We start from the raw sequence: 27845 nt of genomic DNA, 5'->3' as shown, positions 1-27845 counted from the left end.
GTAGCCTTAATAGTAGCCTAGCCGGCTATGGCCCACAATAATAGAACAGTGTTTGTATGGGCTGTGAATGCCTTTATAGGCAGGTGACAGGTGCAGTGCATAAGCACTGAATCCAGCAAACCGCCGATTCGCACTTCCAAGGGGGAACGCATGCGGCGCCGGGGGATGACGTCATCGCGCGAGCATTACGGCGCTGAAAGCGCCTCTTACTAAAGGAAACAGACAGCGCGATGAGCGCCTGTTACAGGGCTAGGGCTACAAGTAATACATGGTGTTGTGAAGGGCCTTGCAGCTTACTCATGCATTTACAAACATGTGCTAACTAAACCCCTGTTTTATTGCATACTGTTGGACAGGTTAATTCGGATGGTAAGCAGACTGGTGAGTTGAGCTGGAAATTTTCTATGGTTTTGTCTTTCATTTTCATTTTCAGTTTCATTTATCCCCCAGAGTCAATCAACTACAGTAGAATCATATATGATGAAGGCAGGTCTGCCCGGTCCCATGAAGTATTTGGCTGGTGGTCCATGCAGGGGCTGCATCAGGCTGCTTTGAATATCTAAGGAATGCCAGTTTTTATGAGTTAGTATAGTGGTTTATCCATCACTTGTATCTGGTGTGGTGACCAAACCTTCACGCAGGGACACCCAATAAATAGTGCCGCTCCAAAAACTTGCTAAAAAAAAAAAGCCCCAAAAACACAAGACGGTAAAATCACTTAACCACTTAAGGACCCCTTCACGCCGATATATGTCGGCAGAATGGCACGACTGGGCACAATCACTTACCTGTACATGTCTCTTTAAGGCCCAGCCATGGGGTCGCGAGCGTGCCGCCGGCAGCAAGCTCTCAACCCGGTCCGAAGCTCCATGACTGCGCCGGTGTCCTGCGATCGGTCACCGGAGCTAAAGAATGGGGAGAGGTGTGTGTAAACACACCTTCCCCGTTCTTCATTGTGGCAATGTCAGTGATCGTCTGTTCCCTGATATAGGGAAAGGCGATCACTGACATCACACGTCCAGCCCCGCCCCCTACAGTTAGAAACACATATGAGGTCACACTTAAACCCTTCAGCGCCCCCTAGTGGTTAACTCCTAAACTGCAATTGTCGTTTTCACAGTAATCAGTGCATTTTTATAGCACTTTTCGCTGTGAAAATGAGAATGGTCCCAAAAATGCGTCAAAATTGTCCGATGTGTCAGCCATAATGTCGCAGTCATGAAAAAAATTGCTGATTGCCGCCATTAGTAGTAAAAAAACAATTATTAATAAAAATGCCATAAAACTATCCCCTATTTTGTAAACGCTATAAATTTTGCGCAAACCAATAGATAAACGCTTATTGCGATTTGTTTTACCATAAATAGGTAGAAGAATAAGTATCGGCCTAAACTGAGGAAATTTTTTTTTTTATATATATATTTTTTGGGGATATTTATTATAGCAAAAAGTAAAACTTTTTTTTCAAAAATGTCGCTCTATTTTTGTTTATAGCGCAAAAAATAAAAACCGCAGAGGTGATCAAATGCCACCAAAAGAAAGCTCTATTTGTGGGGGAAAAAAGGACGCCAATTTTGTTTGGGAGCCATGTTGCACAACCGCGCAATTTTCAGTTAAAGCGACGCAGGGCCGAATCGCAAAAAGGGGCAAGGTCCTTAACCTGCATAATGGTCCGGGTCTTAAGTGGTTAAGTGTGAACAGGGCCTTAGGTTAGCTTTGTTAAATAAACATATTATCCATACAGTATATGTTACAAGCAGAGATTTGGTGTAAGGAATGACCTGCCATGTATTTTAGTGCTTGCATACGTCCCAACTTTTTGAGATATGAACCCCTTGTCACACCCACTTAAAGAATTGGACAAAAAAACAAGATTTGTTAAACCCACAAGTGCTTTTTTTTACCACTACTATTCCTTTATATTGGCTTTTGGAATTTACAAATGCAGCAATTTAGAAATCAGATGAAAAGTTTAGCACTTGGAAACACTTTTTGATAGATAAAAAGTGCATTTTATACATAACTATATAGATCAGACCAAAATGAGGGACAAATGAGGAGGAATGGGGGACTGAGGGACATTGCCTCGAATCAGGGACAGTCCCTCGAAATCAGGGACAGTTGGGAGCTATGGGCCAGATTCACAAAAGAGATACGACGGCATATCTCCTGATACGCCGTCGTATCTCTGTTTCTATCTATGCGACTGATTCATAGAATCAGTTACGCATAGATATCCCTAAGATCCGACAGTCCCCGCGGATCCGTCGGATCTTAGGATGCAGTACCGCGGCCGCCGCTGGGGGGAGTTTGCGTCGTAAACCAGCGTCGGGTATGCAAATTAGGAGTTACGGCGATCCACGGCGGTTTTTCGCGTTCGCTACGTCGCCGCTAGTCTAGTTTCCCGTCGCAAAGTTAGTCGTCGTTTTGGGTGCCTTAACTTTACACAGCAAACGTATTGCTGTATAAAGTATGGCCGTCGTTCCCGCGTCGAAATTTAAAATTTCACGTCGTTTGCGTAAGACGTCCGGGAATACGGAAGTACGTTACACACGTCGCCGATCAAAAAAATGACGTCAGTTAGCGCAAAGCACGGCGGGAATTTCGAAATGGAGCATGCGAAGTAGGTCCGGCGCGGGAGCGCGCCTAATTTAAATGGCACACGCCCCTTTAAATTACGCGGGCTTACGCCGGAGGCCGCCAACGTAGGTTTTCATTGCAAGTGCTTTGTGAATCAGGCACTTGCGATGAAAACTTGCGGCGGTGTAACGTATCTACAATACGTTACGCCGCCGCACTTCTACGTGAATCTGGCCCTATGTACTTGGAAGTTACAAATATGTGGATAAGCAAACGCCCTGCAACCATATCTCTTATAAACTAATTTTATTTATTAAATCAGAACTTTTTCAGGCTGTTTCAGTATTTCTGAATAACTTATAACCTACAGCTACATAGACAGCCGGCAAAAATAAAGAATAGAGTTGCTCTGTTTTGTCCTGTCTGGATTATAAAACCATCATTGTGTAATAAATGGGCAAGAACATTTTTTGTGGTACGCTGACCCATAAATCATGGATAGAAGATTCATGTCAAATGTTAAATAGATAGATCTGATACTCTGGTGTAATTGTGTTTTAGGAATGTATTTGAGGTCACTGTGTACTAGAACAAATTAGATTGACAGGGGATTGGCAGCGAAGTAACATAAAGGAAGAAAAAGATGAAGTGATTCCGTTTTAGCAAACATCACTTCTTTTTTTTCACAATCACATGCCTGTGTGCTCATTTCTAATGATAGTCTATGCAGGGGCATGCATAATCTTGTTTACTCTGTTTTCTGAGTATTGATTGTTTGCAGCTCATGAGAATCAATGCCCTGTACTGGAAAATCCTGGCTCAACGGGGCCTTGCGGGGGGAGGGTTACCTCTAACGCGGAGCGCACTCATCAATGCCCGGCACCAGGCGGAGACTGCAGTCATGTGAAGATTCTAACATTAAGTGATGCTGTTATAGCTGCAAAGAATGGGCCAACTCGATATTGAACCCTACAGACTAAGATTGGGATTCCATTAAAGTTCATGTGCGTGTGAAGGCAGGCATCCCAATACTTTTGGTAATATAGTGTATGTATTGTAGGACGGGGGCTGCTTTGCATAGATTCTGTCACTTTGCCTGGAATAAGGTTTCTAGAAATCTTCATTTCAGGGCTGCCCTGTCCTTTTCCTGTTGCTGAACTTCTGGCGCTGTGGGGGTTAACAGCTTTGGTTCTCTGGACTTAGCTGCACTAAGGTGCCCCAGCAGGGACACACCACCTCCTGCCCTCTCCTCTATTGAGAAAGGTTATTCCACAGATTTACATGGTCTGTGAATGGGGCGGCGTCTGTTCACTCTTGGTATTCTCTCCTCCATTCACAAGTGACGTTTTTCATTCAATGTAATTAGAGAACATTTCTCAAAGGAGAAGAGGGCAGGAGGGGGTGTGTCCCTTTTGCATCACCTTTAGTGCAGCTGAGCCCGGAGACTCAAAGTTGGTAACTCCTACCGCAACTAACAAGCATCAGCACGAAGAGGACAGGGCAACAATGCAGGGGATGGGCTAGATTCAGCAACAACGTACGGTGGCGTATCTCCAGATACACCGCCATAATTTCAAATCTGCGCCGTCGTATCTTTACGCCGATTCTCAAAGGCAGATACGTTGAAAAAATAAGCTTCCTCCGCCGACGTAACTTGAATACGCCGGCGTATAATTGTGTGCAATTTTACGCTGGCCACTAGGGGCGCTTCCTTAGATTTCAGCGTAGAATATGCAAATGCACTGGATACGCCGATTCACAAACGTACGTGCGCCCGGCGGAATTTCTTTACGTCGTTTGCGTAAGGCTTTTCCGGCGTAACGTTGCTCCTGCTTCTATGAGGCGTACGCAATGTTAAGTATGGACGTTGTTACCGCATCGAATTTTGAATTTTTTACGTCGTTTGCGTAAGTCGTTCGCGAATAGGGCTGGACGTAATTTACGTCCACGTGGAAACCAATACGTCCTTGCGGCGTACTTTGGAGCAATGCACACTGGCATATGTGCACGGACGGCGCATGCGCCGTTCGTAAAAAACGTCAATCACGTCGGGTCACCACCCATTTACATAAAACACACCCCCCTCATCCTCATTTGAATTAGGTGCGCTTACGACGGCCCCATTTACGCTACGCCGCCGTAACTTAGGAGGCAAGTGCTTTGTGAATACAGCACTTGCCTCTCTGATTTACGGCGGTGATGCGTAAATACGATACGCTATGCGCCCGGCTACCTGAATCTAGCTCAAGATTTTTACAGAATGCAGCACCTTGTACATGGGACATTCTTCATTACAGATAAGTAATGTAACTAAAGCTGTAGTTTCAGCTTTAATATTCTGCAGTTTACCAATCCTTATATGTGATGTTTTTTTTTTTATATGTAGCTTTATTTTCACCTAATGATTTGGCCGGTAACACAGGGCCAAATCCACAAAGCAGATGCGCCGACTTAACTCGAGATTTCTAATTTTACTCCGCGCGTACCTTTGCGCCCGATCCTCAAAACGAAAAATCCGGTTTTTCCGTCCTACCTAAAATAATTACTCCGGCGCATCCTCTGATGCAAATTACGCTAGTCACGCCGCTTTATTTGATAGGCAAAGATGCAAATGAGGGAGATAGGGCGATCCTCAAAATTAAGTGTGTGCGCCGTAGATTACGCCCTGTGCGCCGTAGATAACGCCCTGTACGCACCTGTTAGTTTTCTGGAGCAAAATTAGACTTTATAAAAGCAGCCCTAATTTTACACCAGCCCTGTAAAGGTCTGCTGAAGCAACACCATTTAGGAAGAGCTGCCAACACTTCTTTGCTGGACTTCATTGTGACTGCCAAAATGCCCGGGCCATCAATGATTATAACGGCACTCGCAACTTTACAGGCACAGAGAAGGAGGAGGGCACAGAGGAGGAGGAGGCATGACTGCGTCTGAGGTCTTTGGCAACTTCAGATTTAACCAGGAAGCCATCCTGGACTTAACCAGGATCCTGCAGGATGATCTGAACACCCCAACCCAACGATCCCATGCCCTGCCAGCTCACATTAAAGTTATGGCCACCCTGCATTTTCTGGCCACTGGGTCATTTCAAAGAACATGTGGAGGTCTGGCTGGGATGGTACAGTCCTCGATGAGCAGGTGTGTGCACCAGGTTGTCCCTGCAATACTGAGACGCATGGGCAGTCAATTTGAAAAGCCCACCCAGGAGGACCAGCGAATGAAGAGTATGGCCGACTTTTATCAGATTGCCCGATTCCCACGGACCATCGGGGCCATTGACTGTACCCATGTGGCACTACAGCCCCCCCATGATACAGAGCACCTGTTCAGGAATCGCAAAAACTGGCATTCCATAAATGTGCAGGTAATCGTAGATGCCCATGGCCTCATCTGGCATGTCTGTGCCAAATTTCCGGGTTCGTGCCATGACAGCTACATCTTCAGGCAGACCAACATATCATGTGAATTGGAGCAGAACGTGTATGGAGACAGCTGGCTGGTTGGTGAGTGACATGGGTGTCAGGTATGACTGCCCCCCCCCATGATGCAGACATCACAAGGGGCACATGCATGACTAATATCCTCCTGTCTTTTCCCTTCCAGGTGACTCTGGATATGCCCTGGGACCTCACATGATGACCCCCTTCAGGAACCCCCAAACCCCAGGAGAGCAACGCTACAACGAGGCTCATATTCGCACCCGGGCAGTAGTGGAGCGTACATTTGGGCAGCTGAAGTCCCGCTTCAGATGCCTGGACAAGACTGGGGGTACACTGTTGTATTCCCCAGACTTTGTGTGCCAAATAATAGGGGCTTGTTGTATTCTGCACAACTTTGCAATGAGAAGGGGACTGGAGATTAACTTACGTGCTGACCTGACCCCCCACCCAGGCAATCCCCCCCTAGCCCACTCTACCCGGTCTACTGAGGGCACAGTAGCCAGGAGACGCCTCGCAGAAGGCATCTTTTCTCAGTAAATGGCCATAAATCATGTCACAATGATATTATTTTTTTTCACTGCAAACGCACATGAATTATGTGACAATGATATTATTTGTTTTCACTGCAAACGCACATGAATTATGTGACATTGAGAATGTTGCTTTGCACAGTAAACGCACATGATTAATGACACATTGAGAATGTTTTTGTCTCTGGAAACGCACATGATTTATGTCACAATGAGAATGCATGAATGCACACCACTGTGGTCCCTAGCACAGACACATCACATGCCCATCGAATTGGATTAGATCCAAGTACCCCCCCCCTTTGGTACTTGGGAGCAGTAACGCCACGCCACGGCTCCAATTATGTCACTGTGCATTCATACACCATTCAGGAACCTAGGATGACTTCTCCCTGGTCCTGGGGATCCCTTCTCCACCAAAACTGAGGGTGACACCCTTATTTTGTCAGGAATGCCACCCCCCCACATTCACACATCATTCACACACATAAACCAAATCATAAGTACAGTATAATAAACAAAATTATAAAACCAAAAAAAAAAAAAGTACCCCTGGTATTTAAGTCCGGCGGCGAGTGCTCCGTCTGGGCTGCCCACGGGCACGGCCACGGGCACCTGGAGGATCTTCACGGGGGGGGAGCAGGGGAGGGAGTATCTTCATTGGGGGGGAGCAGGGGAGGGAGTATCTTCATGGGGGGGGAGCAGGGGAGGGAGGAGCCTCCCCTGGTGTCTGACCTCCGGCTGGCCTGCCCTCCAAGGCCACTGCTATCCTGTTCAGGCAGTCAGTGATGGCAGCCGTATTGGCCTGGCCAGCCCGTGTGTTGTCCTGCACAGCCCGGGTGTTGTCCTGCACAGCCCGGGTGAGGGCAGTCACCTCCTGGCCCACGCCTGTTGTGGCGGTATGCAGGGACCACAAACAGGTGATGACACCCAATGAATTGGTGGCCACATCACTGAGTGACTCCCTCATTACATCCAGGCTGTGCTCCATCTTGGCCATAGTTTTTTTGATGTCACCCAGACTGCGGGTCTGCTGGGCATTGTCCCTCAGCAGACTGGCCGGCAGATGCTCAGACCCCCCCCTGGTCTCCTGGGTCGCCATCCTGCCTGCCCCTGAGGCTTGTGGCCAGGTAGGAGGGGATAGAGTGACCCTTGTGGGTTGCGGCATGTTGTGGGAGGAGTGGGAGGGGCTACCCCTGATGGTGGCCTGACTGGTGCCAGCCTCTGGGGTAGCCTCTGGGGTAGCCTCTGGGGGAGCCTCTGGGGTAGCCTCTGGGGTAGCCTCTGGGGGAGCCTCTGGGGGAGCCTCTGGGGTAGCCTCTGGGGTAGCCTCTGGGGGAGCCTCAAGGGGAGCCTCAAGGCTAGCCTCAAGGGTATCGTCAAATGTCATGAGATCAGTGGCAATAATGATTTCCCGGCCAATCTGGAGATCTTCTTCCTCCTCCCCCTCATCCTCCTCCCCCTCAGCCTCCTCATGAGGGGAGGTTTGGCCACTCCCCTCCCCTGGGGACTCCTCAGCAGCCTCCTGTCTTTGGGGTGGTGCAGCAGCCTGGCCTGATGGCCCAGCAATCTCCTGGTCATCTGTGGAAGACACCAAACAATCACAGGTTTGAGGATCCACACACTTGGCACATGTTCCCTTCCCCCACCCACACATGCTAATCACCAAATAGAAAAACAAAAAGCTTACCTGGCCTCACAGGAACATCAGACTGATAACCAGGCAGGCCCACCACCTGCTCTGGCTCGAAACACCGGGCCACTGCCCATTCCTCCTCAGTCAGCCGGATGGGGCATGGTCCCCCTCCTCCAGTGCCCCTCCTATGCGCAGTGAGCTTGGCCACCTTATTGCGGACCACGCTCCTCAGATCATTGATCTTTTTCATAATGCCAGCGGGGGTCCTCGTCTCCCCTCCCCCCGCCGCATTTATGTGATCTGTAATTTTTGCATATATCCTCTTCCTTTGGGCCGGGGAGGTGTTCCGGCTATCAGGCCCATGTAAATATCTTCCATATTGGATGATATACCTGGCAAGGATTTGCTTTTCAACATGGGAAAAATTCAGCTTCCTGCGTTTGGGAGCCATCACAAACACCACACAGCAACAAGAAAACAAACAGGACAAACACACAAAAATACACACCAAACAAATACAAAAAAATACACACACAAGCAGACAGCTACTACAAAGTCAAATACAAACACACAAAAACCAAACACAAAATCCAAGCAGAAAAAAACAAAACAAAAAACTTAGCAGAAACAATCAAACAAAAAATACACTTCTCACAAACAAACAACAACTACTATCTACTACTCCTCCAACACTTCTCTATCACACACAACTTACCAACAAACACTGATAAACTAAGAGCAGAAGCAAATTGCTCATGGAAGGGAACACAGGGAAATACTTTTGCAAATGAAGTGTGTTTGACTGGAGCTAGTTAAGCACAGGGCGATCCTCAAACTAAGTACACTTGGCCTTTTACCTATCTCACTGATTGCGCCAAGCAAAGTTCTGCACATGCGCAGTGAGCAGCAGATTCCTGCGCGCATGCGCAGTACGGCCGGACCTTCATTTGCATGGGGTCACGGCTCATTACAATGAAGCACGCCCACTTCCTTCCCACTTGCCATAACCCCGCCTTACGCCTCCGAATTTAGGTTACGGCAGGCGCAATTTTGTGCGCAAATGCGCTGTGGATACGGCACTTACGACACCAACTTAGGGCGCCGTAACTTAAATGACATAAGTTTGAAAAAACTTATTTTGCGCCGCTAGCTGTGGATTTGGCCCACAGTTCCTATATTAGGGTGTCTCCTATATTAGGGTGTCTTCATTATTTAAATGTTATACTTTTCTCTTTATATAAATGCAAAGAGGGTTATTAATTTCTTGGACACATAGCGCCTAATCTCACTATGGAGTGATTTTGTTTCATTGCCTAGTGTGATTTAAGGGGTTGTAAAGGTTTTCTAAATAGGTTTCTTTAAGCTAGTGCATTGTTGGTTCACTTACATTTTCCTTAGAATTCCCTTCTAAAAGTTTTTTTTCTTTGTTTTTTTTGTCTGAATTTCTCACTTCCTGTTCCTCCTCAGTAAGCTGTTCTGGCTGACTAACCCCCGTGGATGATGGGGGCAAGCTTACTGAGGAGAAACAAGAAGTGAGAAATTCAGATAAAGAGAAAAAAACATTTAGAAGGGAAATCAAAGGAAAAGGTAAGTTAACCAACAATGAACTAGCTTAACCGCTTGTTGACCGCCCACCGTCGTTTTACGACGGCAGGTCGGCTCGGCTGTGCAAAATCACGTAATATAACGTTATTTTGCATTGCGGCCACTAGGGGCGCGCGCGCGTCCCCTGCTCGCCCCTGGTGCTGATGAGAGTGCCCGGCGGACGCGATCACCGCCGGGCACCCGCGATCGCTCGTGACAGAGTGAGAACCGGGAGCTGTGTGTGTAAACACACAGCTCCCGGTTCTTTCAGGGGGAGAAATTACTGATCGTATGTTCATACAATGTATGAACAGCGATCTGTCATTTTCCCTAGTCATTCCCACCCCCACTTCAGTTAGAACACAATGAGGGAACATAATTAACCCCTTGATCGCTCCCTGGTGTTAACCCCTTCCCTGCCAGTCACATTTTTACAGTAATCAATGCATTTTTATAGCACTGATCGCTATAAAAATGCCAATGGTCCCAAAAATTTGTCAAAAGTGTCCGATGTGTCCGCCATAAGGTAAGGTCGAAGTACTGATAAAAATCGCAGATTGCTGCCATAACTAGTAAAAAAAAAAATATTAATAAAAATGGCATAAAACTATCCCCTATTTTGTAGACGCTATAACTTTTGCGCAAACCAATCAATAGACGCTTATTGCCATTTTTTAATGGAAAATATGTAGAAGAATACGTATCGGCCTAAACTGAGGAAAAAAAATATTTTTTTAGATATTTTTGGGGGATATTTATTATAGCAAAAAGTAAAAAATATTATTATTTTATTCAAAATCGTCGCTCTATTTTTGTTTATAGCGCAAAAAATAAAAACCCTCAATTGTCAGTTAAAGCGACGCAGTGCCGAATCGCAAAAAGTGTCCTGGTCTTTGACCACCCAAATGGTCCGGGGCTGAAGTGGTTAAAGGAACCTGTTTAGAAAATAAAGAACGAACATTTACAACCCCTTTAACTGCTTAAGGACCGCCTCCTGCACATTTACGTCAGCAGAATGGCACAGCTGGGCACATGCACGTACAGGTACGTCCCGTGCTAGTGGCCAGCCGTGGCTCGCGGGCGCGCACCCGCGACCCGGTCCGAAGCTCCGTGACCGGGACCGCGGACCCAATCGCCGCTGGAGTCCCGCGATCGGTCCCCGGAGCTGAAGAATGGGGAGAGCTGTGTGTAAACACAGCTTCCCCGTTCTTCACTGTGGCGGCGCCATCGATCATGTGATCCCTTTTATAGGGATACACAATCGATGATGTCACACCTACAGCCACACCCCCCTACAGTTAGAAACACATATTAGGTCATACATAACCCCTTCAGCGCCCCCTTGTGGTTAACTCCCAAACTGCAATTGTAATTTTCACAGTAAACAATGCATTTTAAATGCATTTTTTGCTGTGAAAATGACAATGGTCCCAAAAATGTGTCAAAATTGTCCGAAGTGTCCGCCATAATGTCGCAGTCACGAAAAAAATCGATGACCGCCGCCATTAGTAGTAAAAAAAAAGTAATTCATAAAAATACAATAAAACTATCCCCTATTTTGTAAACACTATAAATTTAGCGCAGACCAACCGATAAACGCTTATTGTGATTTTTTTTACCAAAAATTGGTAGAAGAATACGTATCGGCCTAAACTGAGGAAAAAAGTGTTTTTTTATATATTTTTGGGGGATATTTATTATAGCAAAAAATATTATTTTTTTTTCAAAATTGTCGCTCTATTTTTGTTTATAGCGCAAAAAATAAAAACCGCAGAGGTGATCAAATACCACCAAAAGAAAGCTCTATTTGTGGGAAAAAAAGGACGTCAATTTTGTTTGGGAGACACGTCGCACGACCGCGCAATTGTCAGTTTTTTTTTATAATTGCTTCTTTTCTTTATTATAACAAATTACACCACATACATAAAAAAAAAAGGAAACATGAACACGTAAAGACAACAAGAAAAATACAAAAAAACATCACCCTACATATATAGATAAAAGTAATTGTCAGTTAAAGCGACGCAGTGCCGAATCGCAAAAAGTGTCCTGGTCTTTGACCACCCAAATGGTCTGGGGCTGAAGTGGTTAAAGTAATCTGTTTAGAAAATAAAAAACAAATTTACAACCCCTTTAATCACCACCATTGACTTGAATGTGAAAGAAATTTAATTGCAAATTTATAGACTTGCTATGTAATATTTTCCCACTGTAAGCATATTACTGTGTGCTAAATCCCACAAGATTAATTTTGCAGCTATTTTTTTATAATTTCCTGCAATCTCACAAAAATAATTTTGCTGTTGATTTCTCAACTGCGTCGTTAAACATGCCTTTGTGTCTTATCCGTAAATGTAGTTTTCTTCTGCATCAGCCGGTAAAGTGACAGTGGAATTGAAGAGTGATGCATCTCATCTGTGTTTTGCAAAGCCTTTGGTGAACTCCTGAAAATATGGTAAATCTCAGAGTAGGCTAACCATTACATGCCACTTGTAATGCAGATCTCTCTTGAAACTGAACATTGTGGGGATATATGGCAGCTTCAGGACCTCTGTCACTTTTCATTAATCCATTTACTTTGAGCTTTCACATCAGTGGCTGGATTTCTGAAAAGGGAACTGTGTCATGTGTTGCATCCTGTATTTAACAAAAAAAAAAAAAAAGACCAACAGGAAGTGCTGGGATTGGTAGCCAGAAAAAGACTGTTTTTAGAGAGAGGAAACTAAAGACATTAAAAAGCCATGACGCGGGTGTGCATAGTTATAATCAAAACCATAAGCAGGCACTGAGAGAAACTTCCAGCTGAAAAAGAGGAGGCTGATGGAAGGAGAGTCCTAGACGAAAGCTAAGGAGAAAAACTCCTGAAGGGATGAATAAGGCGTATTAATGATCTGCCTCCAAGTCCCATTCTCACCTGAAGCTCTGTGCAGGTAAAGTTGACATAAGAAACATTCTTTTTTTTTACATTCTGTAGAACCTTCTGCCTTTCTGCTCTAGACTATACAGAAGACAGCTGCTCTCTAAGTTCAGTCTTGTCTAGATTTTAATGTGGGAAGTGATTAGACAGACATGATAACACACCGCCTGGAACTATCTGCTGGCTGGAGATCTCAATAATGCTCCTATTCTATTGTGTATTTTCCTTTATTTATGCAAAGCTTCAAAGCAATATACTGGTTTAAATAAGGAATTCGAATATTATAGAAATCTTTTTTTTTTCAGAATTGGAACATCTTTTTCTACGTAGTTGAAAACAAATGTATCGCTTTCTCTTTATCCCCAGTAGAGAGCACTTTGTCCTTAGTAGTTGCCCTAGGTCACTGGTCACCCTTTACAAGTCCTCTGACCTCCCACCTAAACTGTCAGATGTGATAAGTTCTATAGTACATGACTTGATTGTAACAATATGTGATATTACAGTGGGCTTTAACAATAAAGCGTGTCTACGTCAATATGTTCCATATATTGGTGTTGCTCAGTTACTGGTTCGTGTACCATTAATAGCCCAGAAATCAGCTTGTGATAATTTGCTATCGATCAACATCATTTTAAAAGAATAATTAAACAATTAAACCAATAAACATATGTGATATTATGGTGGGATTTAACAATAGGGCATAAGTATGTGTGGGTCAATATATATTACTTATATTGATTTTGCTCAGTTAACAGTTTGTGTACCATTGATAGTCCTTTGTGTTATTTGCTATCGCAGATCAAAATCATTTTAAACTAGTACTTAGAAAACAAAATCATTACAAATATGTGATATTATGGTGAGACAATAAAGTGTGGGTCAGTATATGTTCGCTATATTGGTGTTTCTCAGGTACCAGTTTTTGTACCATTGATAGTCCAGAAATCAGCTTGTGCTAATTTGCTATCGCAGATCAACATCATTTTAAAATAGTACTTAGAAAATAAAATCGTTAACAATATGTGATATTATGGTGAGATTTACCAATAAAGTGTGGGTCGGTATATGTTTGCTATATTGGTGTTGCTCATGTACCAGTTTTTGTACCATTGATAGTCCAGAAATCAGCTTGTCGCAATTTACTATCGCAGATCAACATCATTTTAAACTAGTACTTAGAAAACCAAATCATTACGAATATGTGATATTATGGTGAGATTTACCAATAAAGTGTGGGTTGATATGTTCGCTATATTGGTGTTGCTCAGTTACCCGTTTGTGTACTATTGATAGTCCAAAAATCAGCTTGTGCTAATTTGCTATCGCAGATCAACATCATTTTAAAATAGTACTTAGAAAATTAAATCGTTGACAATATGTGATATTATTGTGAGATTTACCAATAAAGTGTCTGTCGGTATATGTTCGCTATATTGGTGTTGCTCAGGTACCAGTTTTTGTACCATTGATAGTCCAGAAATCAGTTTGGGGCAATTTGTTATCGCAGATCAACATCATTTTAAAATAGTACTTAGAAAATCAAATCGTTGACGATATGTGATATTATGGTGAGATTTACCAATAAAGTGTGGGTTGGTATATGTTCGCTATATTGGTGTTGCTCTGGTACCAGTTTTTGTACCATTGATAGTCCAGAAATCAGCTTGTGCTAATTTGCTATCGCAGGCCAACATCATTTTGAAACGCTAATTAGAAATCAAAATCATTGACAATATGTGATGTAAACCCCTTAACAAATCCTAATGCCTAAGCACAATTTTGCAACTTTGACATGTATTTGGAAAACCGTACAATTACTTTGTGCATCCAGGTAGATTATACCTTGTTTTTTCAGGACAAATTGGGCTTTCATTTGGTGGTAAATGGTGATGGATATTGCTCTTTTTTTTATTTATTTTTTCAAAGGAAAACTGGGCCAAAATAGTAAAAAAAATAATTTTTTTATTTAACTGTACATTTCTTGCTACTACCATAACCTTCCACCGAAGAATACCCCAAAATACATTCTCCTTCTCCTGACGACTGCAGCGATACCACAAATATGTATGTTAGTTGTATTCGTAGTACAGCCCAAAAACAACATTTTGCTCTATTTATATCCTCTGCAGAGGTGCTTTGCCGGCGGTATAGCTGTGGTGCTCCATTGATTTCAATGGCCAGGAGCAGTGGAGGAGTGGTATACACATCGCTCCAAAGATGCTGCTAGCAGGACTTTTTTTACCATCTACTGCCTCAGGGCTTTCACACTGGAGAGACAGCAGCGGATGTTTCTGGGCACTTTGCAGGTGCTATTTTTAGTGTTATAGCGCCTGCAAAGCGCCCCAGTGTGAAAGGGGTCTTAGGGGTTGATTTACTAGGATTGGAGAGTGCAAAATCTGGTGCAGCTGTGCATGGTAGCCAATCAGCGTCTAACTTCAGCTTGTTCAATTAAGCTTTGAGAAAAAAAATGGAAGCTGATTGGTTTCTTTGCAGAGCTGCACCAAATTTTGCACGCTTCAGTTTTAGTAAATCAACCCCTTACTGACAACACCTAACTGACTATTTAAAAAAAGTAAAAAAAGAATCCTCTCCAAAAAAATACTGACCCAAACACTAACCCTGGCACTGATCTAGATCAAACCTTGATCTAGGTATTTTTTTGTATTTTATTTTTTATTTTTACATACACTTTTATTTCTCTTTAAGGAAAGAGAGAGATACGATGTATCTCTCTTCTTTATTCATAGAGAGAGAGAGATAGAGAGAGAGAACATGGGGGTGGACTTCACAGTGACTGGTCCCTCTGCTAGCCAATCAGAGGCTAAGACAGCGATCAGTTGACTTGGAATCGTTTGTTTTGGGTACCAAATGTTAGCACCAAATGTTAGCACAGGGCCCAGATTTTTCAGTAAGACCCCAGTCGTGCAACGCGATCCCAATACAAAGGGATATACGAAAAAATTTGGCTCCATAGAAAAAAGCCCAGTCATATTTATGTGAGGTCGGTGTCAAGCGGTTAGAGGAGATTTAACAATAAAGTGTGAGTATGCGCGGGTCAATATATATACCTTATATTGGTGTTGCTCAGTTACCAGAGTACAATTGAGAGTCCACAGATCAGCTTGTGTTCATTTTCTATCGCACATCAACATCAATTTAAAATAGTAATTATGAAACAAAATGTTTTGATTCTAAGAGGTTTTTACTATAACCAACTTCATTGTAAATTAGTATGATTGCAGTTTCTTAAAGCAGAGCTCCACCCTAAAGTGGAACTCCTGCTGATCGGAACCCTCCCCCTCCGGTGTCACATTTGACACCTTTCAGGGGGGAGGGGGGTGCAGATACCTGTCTAAAGACAGGTATTTGCACCCACTTCCGGCCACACAGTCTCAGGCAGACTGCGGGCAAGATGTCACCTCCCGTCCGCCCCCCCTGTTGTGTTCTGGGAACACTCGGCTCCCAGTACACAGCGGGAGCCAATCGTCAGGCATAGCGCGACTCGCGCATGTGCCGTAGGGAACCGGGCAGTGAAGCCGGAGCGCTTCACTTCCTGGTTCCCTCACCCAGGATTGCGGGGGGGCAGCAGAGTGATGAGCGATCGCTCGTCCTCTGCTGCAGACGGCGCTGGACTCCAGGACAGGTAAGTGTCCTAATATTAAAAGTCAGCAGCTGCAGTATTTGTAGCTGCTGCCTTTTTTAATATTTTATTTTCAACGGAGCTCCGCTTTAATGAAGTTGCAGGTGGAGATCCACTACTTTATATAATCTGTCAGACTCAACTATGTTTTACTTACTTGTTACATTACAGACTAACCAATTTACAATTGGTAACATTTACAAATTCACAATATTTTCTTTTATATGTGACCAGTGATGGGATTCATAGCTGTCATGGCTAAATCTAAACAAGTCTGTACCCCTTAAGGGAGCTTAATGCAGGTCCAGGGGGTAAGCCTGGTTGTTAATGTAAAGTAAATTCGGAATACCGATATAAAGTTTTTTTTTTTAAATACATATAGACACTGCCGGAACAACCAGAGAAGGTGAAATGTTTGCTTACACAATAAAACGCTTCCCAAATGGGTACATAAGGTCAGTCTCTATACATACAGGACGGTCAAAAATTTAACAATGTACATCCCGACACATTCCTACAAATTAAACTGTACTAACATTCAAATGGTGCAGTGAAAAAACATATGTACTGTATAGATAAAAAACAACAAGTAAAAAGACTGACTGCATAAAATGCCAAGAAAGCATTTATGCCTGGTGCCAAAACCGGAGGCCCGAGGGCCACACAAAAAGGACCCCTGCAGACACTAATCTGTGTCCCTGTTGCCCTGTTACAATGCTGATTTCTAGCAGCCTCATGTAATATATCTCCATTCTGTAACTGCCTCCTGAAACATGTCTCCAGTCTCCAAAAACTCCTATAGCATGTTCACAGTCTCATGCAGCATGTTCACGGTCTCTTTCCATCTCCTATGTTATGTCGACAGTGTCTGACCATCTCTTACAACATGTCCGCAATCTCTGACCATCTTTTTTATCATATCTGCAATCTCTGACCATCTTTTGTATCATGTTTGCAGTCTCTGACCATCTCTTGTATCATGTCTGCAGTCTCTGACCATCTCTTGTATCATGTCTGAAATCCCTGACCATCTCTTGTCATGTCTGTGGTCTCTGACCATCTCTTGTATCATGTCTGCAATCTCTGACCATCTCTTGTCATGTCTGCGGTCTCTGGCCATCTCTTGTATCATGTCTACAGTCACTGACCATCTCCTATATCATGTCTACAGTCACTGACCATCTCTTGTATCATGTCTGCAATCTCTGACCATCTCTTGTATTGTGTCTGCAGTCTCTGACCATCTCTTGTATCATGTCTGCAGTCTCTGACCATCTCTTTTATCATGTCTGCAATCTCTGACCATCACTTGGATCATGTCTGCAACCTCTGACCATCTCTTGTATCATGTCTGCAGTCTCTGACCATCTCTTGTATCATGTCTGCAATCTCTGGCCATCTCTTGTATCATGTCTGCAATTTCTGACCATCTCATGTCATGTCTGCGGTCTCTGACTATCTCTTGGATCATGTCTGCAATCTCTGGCCATTTCTTGTATCATGTCTGCAATCTCTGACCATCTCTTGTATCATGTCTGCAATCTCTGACCATCTCTTGTATCATGTCTGCAATCTCTGACCATCTCTTGTATCATGTCTGCAATCTCTGGCCATCTCTTGTATCATGTTTGCAACCTCTGACCAGAATCATGCCCAACCTGTTGTACCTAGGGATACCACCTCACCCCTTTAAACCCGAACACATATGAATTAAACAGGTTCTGAGGCTAATTTAATGCAGTTAAGGCACCAAGTGAGTTTAATTACCACCTTAATCAGTCACTAAACCTGTGTAATTAATATGTGTTCGGGTTTAAATGCATGAGGTGGCAACCCTAGTTGTATCTCTGTTGTCTCTCAAAAAAGTTGACTACCACTGGTGTATTCTCTAATGAAGCTCCCATAAGATTGCCATTTATTCAAAGCTAGCCCATTCTCAGTGTGACCTTATATCATCAGCAACAATCACAATTCATATTTCTATCTTCTAGAGCTTTATTCCTTTTCATTTTAAATCAGGGTGACTCACTTCAGTGGTAAAAACCTCAAATGTTTTAAGGATCTAGCTAATTAACAGAAATCAGCTAATTACAGAAGGTGTAATTAACACATATAGTGTGTTACTATTCTTTTCCTTTCTTTTTTTTGTGTTGGTGTGCGTTGCAATAAAGCAGCCCATTCACTGTTTTCCAATTAATGAGCCTGACACAACACAAAACATGCCTCACTTCTTTGGGGTAACACAGCTCATGGTAATGCATGCAAACTCACTTACATGCTTTGCAGTACCATTCAAACTAATGATAATGCACATCTACAGCACGTTAACATGCATTGTTTGCGAAACCAGCCATATATAAAATATTCACATTGTAAGGGCCCACTTACACCATTGCAGGCTGGTGTGTTGCATTAAGGCAAAGCATTCATGTTGAATGGGCTCGCAACCAGTGGCGGCCCGTCCATAGGGGGCGCTCGGGCGCCGCCCCCCCAAGCTGTAAAAAAAAAAAATTTTTTTTTTTTTTTAAAAATATGTCACTTTAAGAGTGACCAGGCGACGGACATGCGGCGGTCTATGGGAAGCTTCCCAGCCTGCAATCAGCTGATCGCAGGCTTGGAAGCTGATTTGCCCGTGTTTAGGGCGTGTGCAGGGCGCAAGCTGTGCGCCTGCACACACTCCCACTGTCATTTGATTTGCTAGAATGCATGGGTTTGTCATGGGATTGGCTCGGCGGGGACCGGAGGAGAGGTCAGTGGGCAGTGCCATTAATATATCACTTCCGGTATTCTGGTGATATCTGGAGCGCGTGTGGGGGCATCATAGAGGAGCGGCGCCAACCATTGAAGGTAAGGAACAGACCGGCTCCTTCCCCCACGCCAGCAGCACCCCCGCATCCATTGCCTGCCAGCCCCGCCACCACCACCGAGCCCCACCGCAGCTGAATACTTTCTCTGCGGAGTCGGCGCTAGTACTGCCAGTGACAAGCTGCAGCGGCGGCCCCCCCTCTCCACCCCCCACCCGGAGTTCAGTCCCTGCTGCCACACTCCGCTCCAGATCAGCAGTGTGCACTCGCAACAGCTTCGGGTCCCCCCCCCACCTCAATGTGCCGATCAGGTGTCTGATCGGCACATTGAGGTGGGGGGGACCTGAAGCTGTTGCGAGTGCACACTGCTGATCCGGAGCGGAGTGGGTCTGGGCGGCAGGACTCGGAGTGAACTGGGGGGGGGGGGGAGGGGAGGGGGGCTGCTGCTGCTGCTTGTCAGTTGTCACTGAACTTAGATGACAGAGCTCGGAGTGAACTGGGGGGGGAGGGGGGCTACTGCTTCTGCTTGTCACTGAACTTACACACTGACAGGACTCGGAGTGAACTAGGGGGGGAGGGGAGGGGCCCCCTCCCCCCCTAGTTCACTCCGAGTCCTGACATTGTGTAAGTCTCCTCCCCTCCCCCCCACTTTCTCTGAAGTTCACACTGCCCGAGCACTGCTAAGGTAAGCCAGCCAAGCCACAGAATTCAGTTCAAAATGGATTTGATTGATCACCCCATTAGGTCATCAGCGGACAGCGGTGCACTGCCTGATCCCCACCCATCCACCTTGGAGCCTGTTATTGTATTTAGACTGCTGGGACTTGTACAGGGAGTGCAGAATTATTAGGCAAATTAGTATTTTGACCACATCATCCTCTTTATGCATGTTGTCTTACTCCAAGCTGTATAGGCTCGAAAGCCTACTACCAATTAAGCATATTAGGTGATGTGCATCTCTGTAATGAGAAGGTGTGTGGTCTAATGACATCAACACCCTATATCAGGTGTGCATAATTATTAGTCAACTTCCTTTCCTTTGGCAAAATGGGTCAAAAGAAGGACGTGACAGGCTCAGAAAAGTCAAAAATAGTGAGATATCTTGCAGAGGGATGCAGCACTCTTAAAATTGCAAAGCTTCTGAAGCGTGATCATCGAACAATCAAGCGTTCCATTCAAAATAGTCAACAGGGTCGCAAGAAGCGTGTGGAAAAACCAAGGCACAAAATAACTGCCCATGAACTGAGAAAAGTCAAGCGTGCAGCTGCCAAGATGCCACTTGCCACCAGTTTGGCCATATTTCAGAGCTGCAACATCGCTGGAGTGCCCAAAAGCACAAGGTGTGCAATACTCAGAGACATGGCCAAGGTAAGAAAGGCTGAAAGATGACCACCACTGAACAAGACACCAAGCTGAAACGTCAAGACTGGGCCAAGAAATATCTCAAGACTGATTTTTCTAAGGTTTTATGGACTGCTGAAATGAGAGTGAGTCTTGATGGGCCAGATGGATGGGCCCGTGGCTGGATTGGTAAAGGGCAGAGAGCTCCAGTCCGACTCAGACGCCAGCAAGGTGGTGGTGGAGTAATGGTTTGGGCTGGTATCATCAAAGATGAGCTTGTGGGGCCTTTTCGGGTTGAGGATGGAGTCAAGCTCAACTCCCAGTCCTACTGCCAGTTTCTGGAAGACACCTTCTTCAAGCAGTGGTACAGGAAGAAGTCTGCATCCTTCAAGAAAAACATGATTTTCATGCAGGACAATGCTCCATCACACACGTCCAAGTACTCCACAGCGTGGCTGGCAAGAAAGGGTATAAAAGAAGAAAAACTAATGACATGGCCTCCTTGTTCACCTGATCTGAACCCCATTGAGAACCTGTGGTCCATCATCAAATGTGAGATTTACAAGGAGGGAAAACAGTACACCTCTCTGAACAGTGTCTGGGAGGCTGTGGTTGCTGCTGCACGCAATGTGGATGGTGAACAGATCAAAACACTGACAGAATCCATGGATGGCAGGCTTTTGAGTGTCCTTGCAAAGAAAGGTGGCTATATTGGTCACTGATTTGTTTTTGTTTTGTTTTTGAATGTCATAAATGTATATTTGTGAATGTTGAGATGTTATATTGGTTTCACTGGTAAAAATAAATAATTGAAATGGGTATATATATTTTTTTTTGTTAAGTTGCCTAATAATTATGCACAGTAATAGTCACCTGCACACACAGATATCCCCCTAAAATAGCTAAAACTAAAAACTACTTCCAAAAATATTCAGCTTTGATATTAATGAGTTTTTGGGGTTCATTGAGAACATGGTTGTTGTTCAATAATAAAATTAATCCTCAAAAATACAACTTGCCTAATAATTCTGCACTCCCTGTAGTTCTCCATCATCTCCTGGGGCTCAGGTGCATGCAATCCACCCTCTATGGGACTACAAGTCCCAGCAGTGAGAAAAACTGAACAAATATGGTGGATTGCATGCACCTGAGCCCCAGGAGATGATGGAGAACTACAAGTCCCAGCAGGTTATAATATAAAGCTCCGAGGTGGATGGATGTCTGGACAGTGACAATTGATGGGCACAGTGGTGACAATTGATGGGCACAGTGGTGACAATTGATGGGCACAGTGGTGACAATTGGTGGCATGGCACAGTGGTAACAATTGATGGCACAGTGGTAACAATTGATGGCATGGCACAGTGGTGACAATTGATGGCACAGTGGTAACAATTGATGGCATGGCACAGTGGTGACAATTGATGGGCACAGTGGTGACAATTGATGGCATGGCACAGTGGTGACAATTGGTGGCATGGCACAGTGGTGACAATTGATGGGCACAGTGGTGACAATTGGTGGCATGGCACAGTGGTAACAATTGATGGCACAGTGGTAACAATTGATGGCATGGCACAGTGGTGACAATTGATGGCACAGTGGTAACAATTGATGGCATGGCACAGTGGTGACAATTGATGGCACAGTGGTAACAATTGATGGCATGGCACAGTGGTGACAATTGATGGGCACAGTGGTGACAATTGGTGGCACAGTGGTGACAATTGGTGGCACAGTGGTAACAATTGATGGCATGGCACAGTGGTGACAATTGATGGCACAGTGGTAACAATTGATGGCATGGCACAGTGGTGACAATTGATGGCACAGTGGTAACAATTGATGGCATGGCACAGTGGTAACAATTGATGGCATGGCACAGTGGTGACAATTGATGGGCACAGTGGTGACAATTGATGGCATGGCACAGTGGTGACAATTGGTGGCATGGCACAGTGGTGACAATTGATGGGCACAGTGGTGACAATTGGTGGCATGGCACAGTGGTAACAATTGATGGCACAGTGGTAACAATTGATGGCATGGCACAGTGGTGACAATTGATGGCACAGTGGTAACAATTGATGGCATGGCACAGTGGTGACAATTGATGGCACAGTGGTAACAATTGATGGCATGGCACAGTGGTGACAATTGATGGGCACAGTGGTGACAATTGGTGGCACAGTGGTGACAATTGGTGGCACAGTGGTAACAATTGATGGCATGGCACAGTGGTGACAATTGATGGCACAGTGGTAACAATTGATGGCATGGCACAGTGGTAACAATTGATGGCATGGCACAGTGGTAACAATTGATGGCATGGCACAGTGGTAACAATTGATGGCATGGCACAGTGGTGACAATTGATGGCACAGTGGTAACAATTGATGGCATGGCACAGTGGTAACAATTGATGGCATGGCACAGTGGTAACAATTGATGGCATGGCACAGTGGTGACAATTGATGGCACAGTGGTAACAATTGATGGCATGGCACAGTGGTGACAATTGATGGCACAGTGGTAACAATTGATGGCATGGCACAGTGGTGACAATTGATGGCACAGTGGTAACAATTGATGGCATGGCACAGTGGTGACAATTGATGGGCACAGTGGTGACAATTGGTGGCACAGTGGTGACAATTGGTGGCACAGTGGTGACAATTGATGGCACAGTGGTAACAATTGATGGCATGGCACAGTGGTGACAATTGATGGCACAGTGGTAACAATTGATTGCATGGCACAGTGGTAACAATTGATGACATGGCACAGTGGTAACAATTGATGGCATGGCACAGTGGTGACAATTGATGGCACAGTGGTAACAATTGATGGCATGGCACAGTGGTAACAATTGATGGCATGGCACAGTGGTAACAATTGATGGCATGGCACAGTGGTGACAATTGATGGCACAGTGGTAACAATTGATGGCATGGCACAGTGGTGACAATTGATGGGCACAGTGGTGACAATTGGTGGCACAGTGGTGACAATTGGTGGCACAGTGGTGACAATTGGTGGCACAGTGGTGACAATTGATGGCACAGTGGTAACAATTGATGGCATGGCACAGTGGTGACAATTGATGGCACAGTGGTGACAATTGATGGCATGGCACAGTGGTGACAATTGATGGCATGGCACAGTGGTGACAATTGATGGCACAGTCGTGACAATTGATGGCATGGCAAAGTGGTGACAATTGATGGCATGGCAAAGTGGTGACAATTGATGGCATAGTGGCTGTGTTTGATGGCATGGCACAGTGGTTGCGTTTTGATGGCATGGCACAGTGGTGATAATTGATGGGCCCAGTGAGGCTGCAATTGTTTTATTTTTTTCGTTTGCGCCCCCCCAAACAATTTGAGCACCAGCCGCCACTGCTCGCAACACTCCAGATCGCACATAAAACATGCCTGCACTATGTTTTGCAAGGTAGCACACCACAGCACGCTGTCCATAAAGTTATATATTTACTACTACTGTATACTGTAAAAGCGTAATACGAACTCATAAATGAAGGTCATATGAAAACGGCATTGTATTGTATATACAGTATGTGGTTTAAAGCTTAGAATTGCAGTGGCAGAAAACTGACATAGAAGCTTTATACACATTAAGGTTCATTTATGAAAGGCAAATAGGCTGTTTACTTTGCAAGAGAATTTTCCTCAGAGCTTTCTGAATAAGGTAAAGCTCTGCTGGCTTTCATCATCCAGTCATGTACCTGATAAATCTTTTTTTTCTTCTTCGATTACAAGATGGGGTATTCATTTCAAAGTGAAATTGTCACTTTCATTGCAAAGTAAAAATTCTCTTGCAAAGTGAATAGCCTATTTGATTTTCGAAAATAAATGGCAAAAGCAAGTGGTCATTCTGCATTCTTGCCACACTGTGGGTACACAATTTCTGTTGCTTTGAAATTAATTCAGACACTGGTGTCTAAAGCCGCGTACACACGATCAGTCCATCCGATGAGAACGGACCGATGGACCGTTTTCATCGGTTAATCGATGAAGCTGACTGATGGTCAAAAAAAAAGTTATTTGATGTTTCCTGCATGTAACTGGTTATTGTTTGCAAAGGGAATTTTCACCTTATTCACTAAAATAACAGAACATTTCCTTGCAAAGCAAACAGCCTATTTTCCCTTAGTAAATCAGCGACACTGTCTTAGTGCATTAAGCATAACAACAAGAGGAATCGGTACAGAGGGAGGGGCAATAACAAAAGCATGCCCTGTGCAGCTCTCTGCAGCAGCTGAAAGCCAGTCTCTCTCCATCCTGCTGGCTTTCAACTGCTGCAGGGAGAGACACAGACACAGGGCATACTTCCTGTAATTGCTCCCCCGGTACTGATACCCCTTCCTGTTTTACCTGCTTCTGATTCCCCCCGTATGTGCCTCTGTCACTGTGCCTCCCCCCGCCCCTTCCCTCGCGACTGCCACCTTCCCTCTCCTGCCGGCTGCCACAGGTACAGAGTCAGAGTCAGAATGGAGAGTGCAGGAAGGGGCCAGTGAATATGTAGTTACTGGCCCCTTCCTTTTTTGAATAGGAATTAGTACTAATCACTCCTGTGCCCATTGATAACTAAGCATAGTAAATTGTGTATACTATGCTTCAGTTTATGAATGAACAGGCGCCTTCTTCTCCTGTTCATTCATCTTCAGTGTGTAGCTGAGGCTACAGAGAAAGGAATTAAAGAATACGTGTCCACAATTCCTTTCTCCGTCTCAAAGGTGAGATGTCAGGAGTCTGTTTGGACCCCTTAAATCTCACCAAAGACCCCCTAACAGCATAAAAATCTATTTAAAAAAAAGAATACGTTTGTAAAAAAATAATTTTTAAACATTGTTAAAATAACTTTAAAAAAAAAATATTTAAAATAATTGTAAAAAATAATTTTAAAATCGAAGGGCTCAGTCACAGGAGTTCTCTGGCCCATACAGTGTGAATGAGCTGTTTGTGTGGTAGGGGCCATCTGTTACTCTACGAGGATACAGCGCTGTATGAACACTGCTGCAGGTCCTAATGACTACAAATTGAAATGTAAAGGTCATTCAGATGACTGAATGTCAAAATAATGTAATTATACTGACCTGTATTTACCTTCTTGTGCCATGCAGAAACAACCATGTGGTTGTACACTGTAGAAAATCTGTAGCATGTTGCATTGTAATCTATACTACAGGTTCCAACAACCATAACATACTCTGCAATACCCTGCCATACTCTGCCATACTCTGCAATACTCTGCCATACTTAGCCATACTTAGCCATACTCGGCCATACACGGCCATACACTGCCATACTCTGCCATGCTCTGTCATACTTAGCCATACTCGTCCATACCCGGCCATACTCTGCAATACTCTGCCATACTTAGCCATACTTAGCCATACTCGGCCATACCCGGCCATACTCTTCCATACTCTGCCATGCTCTGCCATACTTGGCTGTACTGGGCCACTGTATGTGGCCAGGCTGTGGAAGTCTCACACATGTGGTATCGCCGTACTCAGGAGGAGTAGGAGAATCTATTTTGGGGTGTCATTTTTGGTATGTACATGCTATGTGTTAGAAATATTGTATAAATGGTCAACTTTGTGTTAAAAAAAATGCGTTTTCACCACTTCCCGGCCGTCATATGACGTCCTTGACTTTGTGCAGGGATATCTAAATGATGGGTGCAGCTACAGGCACTATTCAGATATCAGCTTTTTCAGCCTGTGATTCCCTACACCGAACAATCATAGCGGCTGTTCCGCTTGATCGTTCTTGTGGGAGGCGAGAGACTCCCTCCCCCCCTCCTGCCACCCTCCGGTGCTTCTACCGACTTACTGATACGATCGAAGCCAGGATCGGCTTTTTATTTATTTATTTCAGGCTTCCCAGCCTAGAGATGAGGTGTGGGGTCTTATTGACCCCATATCTCACTGTAAAGAGGACCTGTCAAGCCATATTCCTATTACAAGGGATGTTTACATTCCTTGTAATAGGAATAAGAGTGATCAAAAAATGTATTTTTGGGGAAAAACATGTCAAACTAAAATAAATAAAGTAAAATGAACAATAATATTTTTTTAAAGTGCCCCTGTCCCCGTGTGCTCGCATACAGAAGCGAACGCATATGTAAGTCCCGCCCACATATGAAAACTGTGTTCGAACCACACATGTGAGGTATCGCTGCAAACATTAGAGCGAGAGAAATAATTATGGCCCTAGACCTCCTCTGTAACTCAAAACATGTAATCAGTAAAAATATTTAAACGGTCACCTATGGGGATTTTTAAGTAGCGAAGTTTGGCGCCATTCCACGAGCGTGTGCAATTTTGAAGGGTGACATGTTAGGTATCTATTTAGTCAGCGTAACTTCATCTTTCACATTATGCAAAAACATTGGGCTAACTTTACTGTTTTTTTTCCTCGCCAAAAAATGCGTTAAAAAAATTGTTGCGCAAATACCATGCAAGATAAAAAGTTGCAACGACCACTATTGTATTCACTAGGGTCTTTTCTAAATTATGTTTTTTCCTAGTAGGAGTGAAATGTCAGAATTGATCTGGGTGTTCCAGAATGCCTGAAGGTGCTCCTTGCACGTTGGGCCTCTGTATGTGGCCACGTTGTGTAAAAGTCTCACACATATCGCCATAATCAGGAGGAATAGCAGAATGTGTTTTGGGGTGTAATTTGTGGTTTGCATATGCTGTGTGTGAGAAATAACCTGCTAATATGACATTTTTGGGAGAAAAAAAAATCTTGATATTTGCAAAGAATTGTGGGAAAAATTACAACTTCAAAAAACTCTCCATGCCTCTTTCTAAATACCTTGGAATGTCTTCTTTCCAAAAATGAGTCATTTGGGGGGTATTTATACTTTTCTGGCATGTTAGGATCTCAAGAAATGAGATAGGCCATCAGTATTTCAGGTGTGATCAATTTTCAGATATTGGCACCATAGCTATAATAATAAAGACCAAATAATATACACCAATTTGGGTTATTTTTACCAAAGATATGTAGCAGTATAAATGTTGGCTAAATTTTATGAAGAAGAATTACTAATTTTCTGAATTTTATAACAGGAACAAAGAAAAATTCTTATTTTTTTTACAGAATTTTTAGTCTTTTTTTCTTTTATAGCACAAAAAATAAAAAACTCACCGGTGATTAAAACCCACCAAAAGAAAGCTCTATTTGCGTGGAAAAAAAGGACAAAAATGTCATATGGGTATGACTGAGTAATTGTCATTCAAAATGTGAGAGCACCGAAAGCTGAAAATTGGTCTGGTTATTAAGGGAGTTTAAGTGCCCAGTTGTCAAGTGGTTAAAGTGGAGGTTCACCCTTTAAAAAAAATT

At 44.1% G+C, this 27845-nt stretch overlaps 1 protein-coding gene across 1 annotated transcript in view; it reads left to right on the top strand.

The window, feature by feature from the left end:
* Positions 1 to 12455: 12455 nt before the first annotated feature.
* Positions 12456 to 27845, top strand: part of ACVRL1 (activin A receptor like type 1) — a 124537-nt gene continuing 109147 nt past the window's right edge. The window contains exon 1 of the mRNA XM_040341228.1: positions 12456 to 12697. The gene's annotated coding sequence lies outside the window, so the exon portion shown is untranslated. The remainder of the gene's footprint in view (positions 12698 to 27845) is intronic.

This window comes from Rana temporaria, chromosome 2 (assembly GCF_905171775.1).
Source record: "Rana temporaria chromosome 2, aRanTem1.1, whole genome shotgun sequence".
NCBI lineage: Eukaryota > Metazoa > Chordata > Amphibia > Anura > Ranidae > Rana > Rana temporaria.
Note: the sequence above shows the minus strand (reverse complement) of the source record. Positions and strands in the feature narration are given on the sequence as shown.